Source organism: Heterodontus francisci, chromosome 22 (assembly GCF_036365525.1).
Source record: "Heterodontus francisci isolate sHetFra1 chromosome 22, sHetFra1.hap1, whole genome shotgun sequence".
Taxonomy (NCBI): Eukaryota; Metazoa; Chordata; class Chondrichthyes; order Heterodontiformes; family Heterodontidae; genus Heterodontus; species Heterodontus francisci.
Window position 1 is genome coordinate 39,328,935 of NC_090392.1, and position 14,394 is coordinate 39,343,328.

A 14,394-nucleotide genomic window follows, 5' to 3' on the forward strand; every position below is an offset into this window, starting at 1 on the left:
TGAGGGGCAGGTTCTGACACTCAGTAAACTGCGACCTGGTAGGTGACTCAATCTGGGCTGGGTGGAGCATGACTTGATTGACAAGCCTCGTGCTATATCAGAACTGGCCGGAGCCAGTGCTCCCCCTTTCGCTACTGGAATGGATATGTGCAGTCAGGATGATGAACGTCTCTGGTTTAAAGATCTATCGTGCTCGACAGGTATTTTAAATGAACGGCGGGACTGAGTGAGATTGTGTGTGCGTGTCTGAACCGTGTTGTGGGACTGTGTAAGTTTGTGTATGTCTCTGAACCGTGCTGTGGGACCGTGTGAGTTTGTGTGTGGCTTTGCAGCGTGTTGTGGGACGCTGTGAGTTTAATGTGTCTCTGAACGGTGTTCTAGGACTGTGTGAGTTTGTCTGCGGGTTTCTGAACCGTTTTGTCGGACTGTGTGAGTTTGTGTGCGTGTTTCTGAACCGTGTTGTGGCATTGTGTGAGTTTATGTGTACTTTCTGCTTATTTATTGCTCTCTTACTTTGCTTTGACACATAGAAAAATGTATACACAACACAGATACACACAAATACATTGAGAAGTAACACACGCACACACACACACACAGTTATTCAGAATGAGCACACTGATACACCCATAATACTCAAGTGCACAATATTTATATATTTAGAACCTGATATATATTATCAAAATAAAAGGAGATTTACAACTGACACACTCACAATGCATCGCCCTCATAACATCAAGACTCACAGTTTCGATAGAACCATGACAGCCACAGACACACACACACGCTTTATATTGCCATATGGTCCAGTTTGAAGTTTTAAGAAAAGTCTGTACAACAAAAATTGAAAGAGTTTTCACAAGTTGCCCGTCCTGTTGAGTATTTGCAGCGATTTCCCACTCTCACAGCAGTGATTCTGAGTCACGATGTGTGGAATTGGATTTGAAAACTGAAGAAAATTCAGCGCTTGGTGCTCAGCTGTCACGAGCAATTCCACACCTGCTTTGATCAGCTGTTAGCAGTGGACTGGAACAATGTCAGCCAGGGACTTTTAGTGTACATCAATAAAAGTGAACTTATTTGATGCAGGTAAAATATCATTAAAATGGTCCACCGCATTCAACTTGTTTTCCCTAATCCCAGCGGTGGAACAGTCCCAGATTGTGCAGCCATTGAATGAATTTGCATTGCTTTTTTCGAAGCCCGACCGACCTTAATATATTTAGCATGGGTTCGACGTCTGTGCATGGTTTTTGCTCATTTCATTGAAAATTGCTTATCATGAATGCATGGAAACAGTCAGGTAATGGATCAGAGCAGCGTTGTTAAATAATCAGGAAAAGAAGACACCAATGCAAACACAGAGAGTAGAACAAGAACGTCCAGGGGCGCTAAGTGAAACGCTTAATCAGGGCCGACGTCCCTGGGTGGGCTCAAACCACCAACCTTTCGATTAACAGCCAAACGCGCTAGCCAATTGCGCCACAGAGACGACCACAGCAAAATCACGCAAGACACTGCAAACCAGTGTTTCAATGAATTCGAGTCTCAGGTCGTGTGAGCTGGAGAATCCTGCCAGTCATCAGCTTTTCCAGATCGACGCTGCGGGATGGTATCTGTTTATCTCTGCCATCTGGTGGTACAAATCAAAATTTCTCCCCAGCACTTTTTCCGTCAGTCGGAGAACCATTTCACAAGGGGACAATGTCAAAACGGTTGCGGCAATTCAACAATTGTACGAAGCACAAAACAGAGCTCATTTAACAATGTCACACTGTTCTGCTGCGGAAATCTTTCCCCTGACAGAAACTCTCCAGGCCACAGTTCCACCCTATCCAAGACCCTGCCCCTTCGCCTTGCCCTCTGCCTCTGCACTCGCTTTATGCCTGTTCAATCTCTAACGTTTATCCAGTTGTGAAGAAAGGCTACCCACCTGAAAGTCTAACACTGTTTGTCTTTCCAGATGTGCTGCCGGAGTTGCTGCGCTTTTCCTGCATTTTCTCTTTCCATTTCAGATTTCCAGCATCCACCATTCGTTTGCTTTTGCACTCACAATATTGACGGTTCGTCTCCAGGTAGCTACCGTTAGACCCGGTTTCCCAGGCAAAGAGGCTTTTATTGAGGATACTGCCACATGGCAAAAGGCCAATCTGCCCCCATGCCCTTTTAACCGATAGACTAAGCTTGCAATCTCCCACACCTGAGGGGCAGGTTCTGACACACAGTAAACTGCGACCTGGTAGGTGACTCAATCTGGGCTGGGTGGAGCATGACTTGATTGACAAGCCTCGTGCTATATCAGAACTGGCCGGAGCCAGTGCTCCCCCTTTCGCTACTGGAATGGATATGTGCAGTCAGGATGGTGAACGTCTCTGGTTTTAAGATCTATCGTGCTCGACAGGTATTTTAAATGAACGGCGGGACTGAGTGAGATTGTGTGTGCGTGTCTGAACCGTGTTGTGGGACTGTGTAAGTTTGTGTATGTCTCTGAACCGTGCTGTGGGACCGTGTGAGTTTGTGTGTGGCTTTGCAGCGTGTTGTGGGACGCTGTGAGTTTAATGTGTCTCTGAACGGTGTTCTAGGACTGTGTGAGTTTGTCTGCGGGTTTCTGAACCGTTTTGTCGGACTGTGTGAGTTTGTGTGCGTGTTTCTGAACCGTGTTGTGGCACTGTGTGAGTTTATGTGTACTTTCTGCTTATTTATTGCTCTCTTACTTTGCTTTGACACATAGAAAAATGTATACACAGCACAGATACACACAAATACATTGAGAAGTAACACACGCACACACACACACACATTTATTCAGAATGAGCACACTGATACACCCATAATACTCAAGTGCACAATATTTATATATTTAGAACCTGATATATATTATCAAAATAAAAGGAGATTTACAACTGACACACTCACAATGCATCGCCCTCATAACATCAAGACTCACAGTTTCGATAGAACCATGACAGCCACAGCCACAGACACACACACACGCTTTATATTGCCATATGGTCCACTTTGAAGTTTTAAGAAAAGTCTGTACAACAAAAATTGAAAGAGTTTTCACAAGTTGCCCGTCCTGTTGAGTATTTGCAGCGATTTCCCACTCTCAGAGCAGTGATTCTGAGTCACGATGTGTGGAATTGGATTTGAAAACTGAAGAAAATTCAGCGCTTGGTGCTCAGCTGTCACGAGCAATTCCACACCTGCTTTGATCAGCTGTTAGCAGTGGACTGGAACAACGTCAGCCAGGGACTTTTAGTGTACATCAATAAAAGTGAACTTATTTGATGCAGGTAAAATATCATTAAAATGGACCACCGCATTCAACTTGTTTTCCCTAATCCCAGCGGTGGAACAGTCCCAGATTGTGCAGCCATTGAATGAATTTGCATTGCTTTTTTCGAAGCCCGACCGACCTTAATATATTTAGCATGGGTTCGACGTCTGTGCATGGTTTTTGCTCATTTCATTGAAAATTGCTTATCATGAATGCATGGAAACAGTCAGGTAATGGATCAGAGCAGCGTTGTTAAATAATCAGGAAAAGAAGACACCAATGCAAACACAGAGAGTAGAACACGCACGTCCAGGGGCGCTAAGTGAAACGCTTAATCAGGGCCGACGTCCCTGGGTGGGCTCAAACCACCAACCTTTCGATTAACAGCCAAACGCGCTAGCCAATTGCACCACAGAGACGACCACAGCAAAATCACGCAAGACACTGCAAACCAGTGTTTCAATGAATTCGAGTCTCAGGTCGTGTGAGCTGGAGAATCCTGCCAGTCATCAGCTTTTCCAGATCGACGCTGCGGGATGGTATCTGTTTATCTCTGCCATCTGGTGGTACAAATCAAAATTTCTCCCCAGCACTTTTTCCGTCAGTCGGAGAACCATTTCACAAGGGGACAATGTCAAAACGGTTGCGGCAATTCAACAATTGTACGAAGCACAAAACAGAGCTCATTTAACAATGTCACACTGTTCTGCTGCGGAAATCTTTCCCCTGACAGAAACTCTCCAGGCCACAGTTCCACCCTATCCAAGACCCTGCCCCTTCGCCTTGCCCTCTGCCTCTGCACTCGCTTTATGCCTGTTCAATCTCTAACGTTTATCCAGTTGTGAAGAAAGGCTACCCACCAGAAAGTCTAACACTGTTTGTCTTTCCAGATGTGCTGCCGGAGTTGCTGCGCTTTTCCTGCATTTTCTCTTTCCATTTCAGATTTCCAGCATCCACCATTCGTTTGCTTTTGCACTCACAATATTGACGGTTCGTCTCCAGGTAGCTACCGTTAGACCCGGTTTCCCAGGCAAAGAGGCTTTTATTGAGGATACTGCCACATGGCAAAAGGCCAATCTGCCCCCATGCCCTTTTAACCGATAGACTAAGCTTGCAATCTCCCACACCTGAGGGGCAGGTTCTGACACACAGTAAACTGCGACCTGGTAGGTGACTCAATCTGGGCTGGGTGGAGCATGACTTGATTGACAAGCCTCGTGCTATATCAGAACTGGCCGGAGCCAGTGCTCCCCCTTTCGCTACTGGAATGGATATGTGCAGTCAGGATGGTGAACGTCTCTGGTTTTAAGATCTATCGTGCTCGACAGGTATTTTAAATGAACGGCGGGACTGAGTGAGATTGTGTGTGCGTGTCTGAACCGTGTTGTGGGACTGTGTAAGTTTGTGTATGTCTCTGAACCGTGCTGTGGGACCGTGTGAGTTTGTGTGTGGCTTTGCAGCGTGTTGTGGGACGCTGTGAGTTTAATGTGTCTCTGAACGGTGTTCTAGGACTGTGTGAGTTTGTCTGCGGGTTTCTGAACCGTTTTGTCGGACTGTGTGAGTTTGTGTGCGTGTTTCTGAACCGTGTTGTGGCACTGTGTGAGTTTATGTGTACTTTCTGCTTATTTATTGCTCTCTTACTTTGCTTTGACACATAGAAAAATGTATACACAGCACAGATACACACAAATACATTGAGAAGTAACACACGCACACACACACACACATTTATTCAGAATGAGCACACTGATACACCCATAATACTCAAGTGCACAATATTTATATATTTAGAACCTGATATATATTATCAAAATAAAAGGAGATTTACAACTGACACACTCACAATGCATCGCCCTCATAACATCAAGACTCACAGTTTCGATAGAACCATGACAGCCACAGCCACAGACACACACACACGCTTTATATTGCCATATGGTCCACTTTGAAGTTTTAAGAAAAGTCTGTACAACAAAAATTGAAAGAGTTTTCACAAGTTGCCCGTCCTGTTGAGTATTTGCAGCGATTTCCCACTCTCAGAGCAGTGATTCTGAGTCACGATGTGTGGAATTGGATTTGAAAACTGAAGAAAATTCAGCGCTTGGTGCTCAGCTGTCACGAGCAATTCCACACCTGCTTTGATCAGCTGTTAGCAGTGGACTGGAACAACGTCAGCCAGGGACTTTTAGTGTACATCAATAAAAGTGAACTTATTTGATGCAGGTAAAATATCATTAAAATGGACCACCGCATTCAACTTGTTTTCCCTAATCCCAGCGGTGGAACAGTCCCAGATTGTGCAGCCATTGAATGAATTTGCATTGCTTTTTTCGAAGCCCGACCGACCTTAATATATCTAGCATGGGTTCGACGTCTGTGCATGGTTTTTGCTCATTTCATTGAAAATTGCTTATCATGAATGCATGGAAACAGTCAGGTAATGGATCAGAGCAGCGTTGTTAAATAATCAGGAAAAGAAGAACCCAATGCAAACACAGAGAGAAGAACAAGCACGTCCAGGGGCGCTAAGTGAAACGCTCAAAAAGGGCCGTCGTCCCTGGGTGGGCTTGAACCACCAACCTTTCGGTTAATAGCCGAACGCGCTAGCCAATTGCGCCACAGAGACGCCCACAGCAAAAGCACGCAAGACACTGCAAACCAGTGTTTCAATGAATTCGAGTCTCAGGTCGTGTGAGCTGGAGAATCCTGCCAGTCATCAGCTTTTCCAGATCGACGCTGCGGGATGGTATCTGTTTATCTCTGCCATCTGGTGGTACAAATCAAAATTTCTCCCCAGCACTTTTTCCGTCAGTCGGAGAACCATTTCACAAGGGGACAATGTCAAAACGGTTGCGGCAATTCAACAATTGTACGAAGCACAAAACAGAGCTCATTTAACAATGTCACACTGTTCTGCTGCGGAAATCTTTCCCCTGACAGACAAACTCTCCAGGCCACAGTTCCACCCTATCCCAGACCTTGCCCCTCCGCCTTTCCCTCTGCCTCTGCACTCGCTTTATACCTGTTCAATCTCTAACCTTTATCCAGTTGTGAAGAAAGGCTACCCACCAGAAAGTCTAACACTGTTTGTCTTTCCAGATGTGCTGCCGGAGTTGCTGCGCATTTCCTGCATTTTCTCTTTTCATTTCAGATTTCCAGCATCCACCATTCGTTTGCTTTTGCACTCACAATGTTGACGGTTCGTCTCCAGGTAGCTACCGTTAGACCCGGTTTCCCAGGCAAAGAGGCTTTTTTTGAGGATACTGCCACATGGCAAAAGGCCAATCTGCCCCCATGCCCTTTTAACCGACAGACTAAGCTTGGAATCTCCCACACCTGAGGGGCAGGTTCTGACACACAGTAAACTGCGACCTGGTAGGTGACTCAATCTGGGCTGGGTGGAGCATGACTTGATTGACAAGCCTCGTGCTATATCAGAACATGGCCGGAGCCAGTGCTCCCCCTTTCGCTCCTGGAATGGATATGTGCAGTCAGGATGGTGAACGTCTCTGGTTTTAAGATCTATCGTGCTCGACAGGTATTTTAAATGAACGGCGGGACTGAGTGAGATTGTGTGTGCGTGTCTGAACCGTGTTGTGGGACTGTGTAAGTTTGTGTATGTCTCTGAACCGTGCTGTGGGACCGTGTGAGTTTGTGTGTGGCTTTGCAGCGTGTTGTGGGACGCTGTGAGTTTAATGTGTCTCTGAACGGTGTTCTAGGACTGTGTGAGTTTGTCTGCGGGTTTCTGAACCGTTTTGTCGGACTGTGTGAGTTTGTGTGCGTGTTTCTGAACCGTGTTGTGGCATTGTGTGAGTTTATGTGTACTTTCTGCTTATTTATTGCTCTCTTACTTTGCTTTGACACATAGAAAAATGTATACACAACACAGATACACACAAATACATTGAGAAGTAACACACGCACACACAAACACACATTTATTCAGAATGAGCACACTGATACACCCATAATACTCAAGTGCACAATATTTATATATTTAGAACCTGATATATATTATCAAAATAAAAGGAGATTTACAACTGACACACTCACAATGCATCGCCCTCATAACATCAAGACTCTCAGTTTCGATGGAACCATCACAGCCACAGCCACAGACACACACACACGCTTTATATTGCCATATGGTCCAGTTTGAAGTTTTAAGAAAAGTTTGTACAACAAAAATTGAAAGAGTTTTCACAAGTTGCCCGTCCTGTTGAGTATTTGCAGCGATTTCCCACTCTCACAGCAGTGATTCTGAGTCACGATGTGTGGAATTGGATTTGAAAACTGAAGAAAATTCAGCGCTTGGTGCTCAGCTGTCACGAGCAATTCCACACCTGCTTTGATCAGCTGTCAGCAGTGGACTGGAACAATGTCAGCCAGGGACTTTTAGTGTACATCAATAAAAGTGAACTTATTTGATGCAGGTAAAATATCATTAAAATGGTCCACCGCATTCAACTTGTTTTCCCTAATCCCAGCGGTGGAACAGTCCCAGATTGTGCAGCCATTGAATGAATTTGCATTGCTTTTTTCGAAGCCCGACCGTCCTTAATATATGGGTTCGACGTCTGTGCATGGTTTTTGCTCATTTCATTGAAAATTGCTTATCATGAATGCATGGAAACAGTCAGGTAATGTATCAGAGCAGCGTTGTTAAATAATCAGGAAAAGAAGACACCAATGCAAACACAGAGAGTAGAACAAGCACGTCCAGGGGCGCTAAGTAAAACACTCAATAATAGCCGACGTCCCTGGGTGGGTTTGAACCACCAACCTTTCGGTTAACAGCCGAACGCGCTAGCCAATTGCGCCACAGAGATGACCACAGCCAAATCACCCAAGACACTGCAAACCAGTGTTTCAATGAATTCGAGTCTCAGGTCGTGTGAGCTGGAGAATCCTGCCAGTCATCAGCTTTTCCAGATCGACGCTGCGGGGTGGTATCTGTTTATCTCTGCCATCTGGTGGTACAAATCAAAATTTCTCCCCAGCACTTTTTCCATCAGTCGGAGAACCATTTCACAAGGGGACAATGTCAAAACGGTTGCGGCAATTCAACAATTGTACGAAGCACAAAACAGAGCTCATTTAACAATGTCACACTGTTCTGCTGCGGAAATCTTTCCCCTGACAGACAAACTCTCCAGGCCACAGTTCCACCCTATCCCAGACCTTGCCCCTTCGCCTTTCCCTCTGCCTCTGCACTCGCTTTATACCTGTTCAATCTCTAACCTTTATCCAGTTGTGAAGAAAGGCTACCCACCAGAAAGTCTAACACTGTTTGTCTTTCCAGATGTGCTGCCTGAGTTGCTGCGCATTTCCTGCATTTTCTCTTTTCATTTCAGATTTCCAGCATCCACCATTCGTTTGCTTTTGCACTCACAATGTTGACGGTTCGTCTCCAGGTAGCTACCGTTAGACCCGGTTTCCCAGGCAAAGAGGCTTTTATTGAGGATACTGCCACATGGCAAAAGGCCAATCTGCCCCCATGCCCTTTTAACCGACAGACTAAGCTTGGAATCTCCCACACCTGAGGGGCAGGTTCTGACACACAGTAAACTGCGACCTGGTAGGTGACTCAATCTGGGCTGGGTGGAGCATGACTTGATTGACAAGCCTCGTGCTATATCAGAACTGGCCGGAGCCAGTGCTCCCCCTTTCGCTACTGGAATGGATATGTGCAGTCAGGATGGTGAACGTCTCTGGTTTTAAGATCTATCGTGCTCGACAGGTATTTTAAATGAACGGCGGGACTGAGTGAGATTGTGTGTGCGTGTCTGAACCGTGTTGTGGGACTGTGTAAGTTTGTGTATGTCTCTGAACCGTGCTGTGGGACCGTGTGAGTTTGTGTGTGGCTTTGCAGCGTGTTGTGGGACGGTGTGAGTTTAATGTGTCTCTGAACGGTGTTTTAGGACTGTGTGAGTTTGTCTGCGGGTTTCTGAACCGTTTTGTCGGACTGTGTGAGTTTGTGTGCATGTTTCTGAACCGTGTTGTGGCATTGTGTGAGTTTATGTGTACTTTCTGCTTATTTATTGCTCTCTTACTTTGCTTTGACACATAGAAAAATGTATACACAACACAGATACACACAAATACATTGAGAAGTAACACACGCACACACACACACACATTTATTCAGAATGAGCACACTGATACACCCATAATACTCAAGTGCACAATATTTATATATTTAGAACCTGATATATATTATCAAAATAAAAGGAGATTTACAACTGACACACTCACAATGCATCGCCCTCATAACATCAAGACTCTCAGTTTCGATAGAACCATCACAGCCACAGACACAGACACACACACACGCTTTATATTGCCATATGGTCCAGTTTGAAGATTTAAGAAAAGTCTGTACAACAAAAATTGAAAGAGTTTTCACAAGTTGCCCGTCCTGTTGAGTATTTGCAGCGATTTCCCACTCTCACAGCAGTGATTCTGAGTCACGATGTGTGGAATTGGATTTGAAAACTGAAGAAAATTCAGCGCATGGTGCTCAGCTGTCACGAGCAATTCCACACCTGCTTTGATCAGCTGTCAGCAGTGGACTGGAACAATGTCAGCCAGGGACTTTTAGTGTACATCAATAAAAGTGAACTTATTTGATGCAGGTAAAATATCATTAAAATGGTCCACCGCATTCAACTTGTTTTCCCTAATCCCAGCGGTGGAACAGTCCCAGATTGTGCAGCCATTGAATGAATTTGCATTGCTTTTTTTCGAATCCCGACCGACCTTAATATATGGGTTCGAAGTCTGTGCATGGTCTTTGCTCATTTCATTGAAAATTGCTTATCATGAATGCATGGAAACAGTCAGGTAATGGATCAGAGCAGCGTTGTTAAATAATCAGGAAAAGAAGACACCAATGCAAACACAGAGAGTAGAACAAGCACGTCCAGGGGCGCTAAGTAAAACGCTCAATAAGGGCCGACGTCCCTGGATGGGTTTAAACCACCAACCTTTCGGTTAACAGCCGAACGCGCTAGCCAATTGCGCCACAGAGACGACCACAGCAAAATCACGCAAGACACTGCAAACCAGTGTTTCAATGAATTCGAGTCTCAGGTCGTGTGAGCTGGAGAATCCTGCCAGTCATCAGCTTTTCCAGATCGACACTGCGGGATGGTATCTGTTTATCTCTGCCATCTGGTGGTACAAATCAAAATTTCTCCCCAGCACTTTTTCCGTCAGTCGGAGAACCATTTCACAAGGGGACAATGTCAAAACGGTTGCGGCAATTCAACAATTGTACGAAGCACAAAACAGAGCTCATTTAACAATGTCACACTGTTCTGCTGCGGAAATCTTTCCCCTGACAGACAAACTCTCCAGGCCACAGTTCCACCCTGTCCCACACCTTGCCCCTTCGCCTTTCCCTCTGCCTCTGCACTCGCTTTATACCTGTTCAATCTCTAACCTTTATCCAGTTGTGAAGAAAGGCTACCCACCAGAAAGTCTAACACTGTTTGTCTTTCCAGATGTGCTGCCTGAGTTGCTGCGCATTTCCTGCATTTTCTCTTTTCATTTCAGATTTCCAGCATCCACCATTCGTTTGCTTTTGCACTCACAATGTTGACGGTTCGTCTCCAGGTAGCTACCGTTAGACCCGGTTTCCCAGGCAAAGAGGCTTTTTTTGAGGATACTGCCACATGGCAAATAGCCAATCTGGCCCCATGCCCTTTTAACCGACAGACTAAGCTTGGAATCTCCCACACCTGAGGGGCAGGTTCTGACACACAGTAAACTGCGGCCTGGTAGGTGACTCAATCTGGGCTGGGTGGAGCATGACTTGGTTGACAAGCCTCGTGCTATATCAGAACTGGCCGGAGCCAGTGCTCCTCCTTTCGCTACTGGAATGGATATGTGCAGTCAGGATGGTGAACGTCTCTGGTTTTAAGATCTATCGTGCTCGACAGGTATTTTAAATGAACGGCGGGACTGAGTCAGATTGTGTGTGCGTGTCTGAACCGTGCTGTGGGACTGTGTAAGTTTGTGTATGTCTCTGAACCGTGCTGTGGGACCGTGTGATTTGTGTGTGGCTTTGCAGCGTGTTGTGGGACGGTGTGAATTTAATGTGTCTCTGAACGGTGCTCTAGGACTGTGTGAGTTTGTCTGCGGGTTTCTGAACCGTTTTGTCGGACTGTGTGAGTTTGTGTGCTTGTTTCTGAACCGTGTTGTGGCATTGTGTGAGTTTATGTGTACTTTCTGCTTATTTATTGCTCTCTTACTTTGCTTTGACACATAGAAAAATGTATACACAACACAGATACACACAAATACATTGAGAAGTAACACACGCACACACACACACACACATTTATTCAGAATGAGCACACTGATACACCCATAATACTCAAGTGAACAATATTTATATATTTAGAACCTGATATATATTATCAAAATAAAATGGGATTTACAACTGACACACTCACAATGCATCGCCCTCATAACATCAAGACTCTCAGTTTCGATAGAACCATCACAGCCACAGCCACAGACACACACACACGCTTTATATTGCCATATGGTCCAGTTTGAAGTTTCAAGAAAAGTCTGTACAACAAAAATTGAAAGAGTTTTCACAAGTTGCCCGTCCTGTTGAGTATTTGCAGCGATTTCCCACTCTCACAGCAGTGATTCTGAGTCACGATGTGTGGAATTGGATTTGAAAACTGAAGAAAATTCAGCGCTTGGTGCTCAGCTGTCACGAGCAATTCCACACCTGCTTTGATCAGCTGTCAGCAGTGGACTGGAACAATGTCAGCCAGGGACTTTTAGTGTACATCAATAAAAGTGAACTTATTTGATGCAGGTAAAATATCATTAAAATGGTCCACCGCATTCAACTTGTTTTCCCTAATCCCAGCGGTGGAACAGTCCCAGATTGTGCAGCCATTGAATGAATTTGCATTGCTTTTTTCGAAGCCCGACCGACCTTAATATATGGGTTCGACGTCTGTGCATGGTTTTTGCTCATATCATTTAAAATTGCTTATCATGAATGCATGGAAACAGTCAGGTAATGGATCAGAGCAGCGTTGTTAAATAATCAGGAAAAGAAGACACCAATGCAAACACAGAGAGAAGAACAAGCACGTCCAGGGGCGCTAAGTGAAACGCTCAATAAGGGTCGACGTTCCAGGGTGGGCTTGAACCACCAACCTTTCGATTAACAGCCGAACGCGCTAGCCAATTGCGCCACAGAGACGACCACAGCAAAATCACCCAAGACACTGCAAACCAGTGTTTCAATGAATTCGAGTCTCAGGTCGTGTGAGCTGGAGAATCCTGCCAGTCATCAGCTTTTCCAGATCGACGCTGCGGGATGGTATCTGTTTATCTCTGCCATCTGGTGGTACAAATCAAAATTTCTCCCCAGCACTTTTTCCGTCAGTCGGAGAACCATTTCACAAGGGGACAATGTCAAAACGGTTGCGGCAATTCAACAATTGTACGAAGCACAAAACAGAGCTCATTTAACAATGTCACACTGTTCTGCTGCGGAAATCTTTCCCCTGACAGACAAACTCTCCAGGCCACAGTTCCACCCTGTCCCACACCTTGCCCCTTCGCCTTTCCCTCTGCCTCTGCACTCGCTTTATACCTGTTCAATCTCTAACCTTTATCCAGTTGTGAAGAAAGGCTACCCACCAGAAAGTCTAACACTGTTTGTCTTTCCAGATGTGCTGCCTGAGTTGCTGCGCATTTCCTGCATTTTCTCTTTTCATTTCAGATTTCCAGCATCCACCATTCGTTTGCTTTTGCACTCACAATGTTGACGGTTCGTCTCCAGGTAGCTACCGTTAGACCCGGTTTCCCAGGCAAAGAGGCTTTTTTTGAGGATACTGCCACATGGCAAAAGGCCAATCTGGCCCCATGCCCTTTTAACCGACAGACTAAGCTTGGAATCTCCCACACCTGAGGGGCAGGTTCTGACACACAGTAAACTGCGACCTGGTAGGTGACTCAATCTGGGCTGGGTGGAGCATGACTTGATTGACAAGCCTCGTGCTATATCAGAACTGGCCGGAGCCAGTGCTCCCCCTTTCGCTACTGGAATGGATATGTGCAGTCAGGATGGTGAACGTCTCTGGTTTTAAGATCTATCGTGCTCGACAGGTATTTTAAATGAACGGCGGGACTGAGTCAGATTGTGTGTGCGTGTCTGAACCGTGTTGTGGGACTGTGTAAGTTTGTGTATGTCTCTGAACCGTGCTGTGGGACCGTGTGATTTGTGTGTGGCTTTGCAGCGTGTTGTGGGACGGTGTGAGTTTAATGTGTCTCTGAACGGTGTTCTAGGACTGTGTGAGTTTGTCTGCGGGTTTCTGAACCGTTTAGTCGGACTGTGTGAGTTTGTGTGCTTGTTTCTGAACCGTGTTGTGGCATTGTGTGAGTTTATGTGTACTTTCTGCTTATTTATTGCTCTCTTACTTTGCTTTGACACATAGAAAAATGTATACACAACACAGATACACACAAATACATTGAGAAGTAACACACGCACACACACACACACATTTATTCAGAATGAGCACACTGATACACCCATAATACTCAAGTGCACAATATTTATATATTTAGAACCTGATATATATTATCAAAATAAAAGGAGATTTACAACTGACACACTCACAATGCATCGCCCTCACAACATCAATATTCTCAGTTTCGATAGAACCATCACAGCCACAGCCACAGACAAACACACACGCTTTCTATTGCCATATGGTCCAGTTTGAAGTTTCAAGAAAAGTCTGTACAACAAAAATTGAAAGAGTTTTCACAAGTTGCCCGTCCTGTTGAGTATTTGCAGCGATTTCCCACTCTCACAGCAGTGATTCTGAGTCACGATGTGTGGAATTGGATTTGAAAACTGAAGAAAATTCAGCGCTTGGTGCTCAGCTGTCACGAGCAATTCCACACCTGCTTTGATCAGCTGTCAGCAGTGGACTGGAACAATGTCAGCCAGGGACTTTTAGTGTACATCAATAAAAGTGAACTTATTTGATGCAGGTAAAATATCATTAAAATGGTCCACCGCATTCAACTTGTTTTCCCTAATCCCAGCGGTGGAACAGTCCCAGATT

The 14,394-nt window shown here is 45.2% G+C and overlaps 6 non-coding genes across 6 annotated transcripts; all 6 read right to left on the minus strand.

The window, feature by feature from the left end:
* Positions 1–1,418: 1,418 nt before the first annotated feature.
* trnan-guu (transfer RNA asparagine (anticodon GUU)) lies at positions 1,419–1,492 on the minus strand. The gene has a single exon. It is a non-coding gene; the product is annotated as a tRNA-Asn (tRNA).
* Positions 1,493–3,625: 2,133 nt separating this feature from the next.
* Positions 3,626–3,699, minus strand: trnan-guu (transfer RNA asparagine (anticodon GUU)). The gene has a single exon. It is a non-coding gene; the product is annotated as a tRNA-Asn (tRNA).
* Positions 3,700–5,832: 2,133 nt separating this feature from the next.
* On the minus strand, positions 5,833–5,906 carry trnan-auu (transfer RNA asparagine (anticodon AUU)). The gene has a single exon. It is a non-coding gene; the product is annotated as a tRNA-Asn (tRNA).
* Positions 5,907–8,035: 2,129 nt separating this feature from the next.
* On the minus strand, positions 8,036–8,109 carry trnan-guu (transfer RNA asparagine (anticodon GUU)). Its single transcript has one exon. It is a non-coding gene; the product is annotated as a tRNA-Asn (tRNA).
* A 2,129-nt stretch (positions 8,110–10,238) lies between these two features.
* On the minus strand, positions 10,239–10,312 carry trnan-guu (transfer RNA asparagine (anticodon GUU)). Its single transcript has one exon. It is a non-coding gene; the product is annotated as a tRNA-Asn (tRNA).
* A 2,129-nt stretch (positions 10,313–12,441) lies between these two features.
* Positions 12,442–12,515, minus strand: trnan-guu (transfer RNA asparagine (anticodon GUU)). Its single transcript has one exon. It is a non-coding gene; the product is annotated as a tRNA-Asn (tRNA).
* Positions 12,516–14,394: the final 1,879 nt, after the last annotated feature.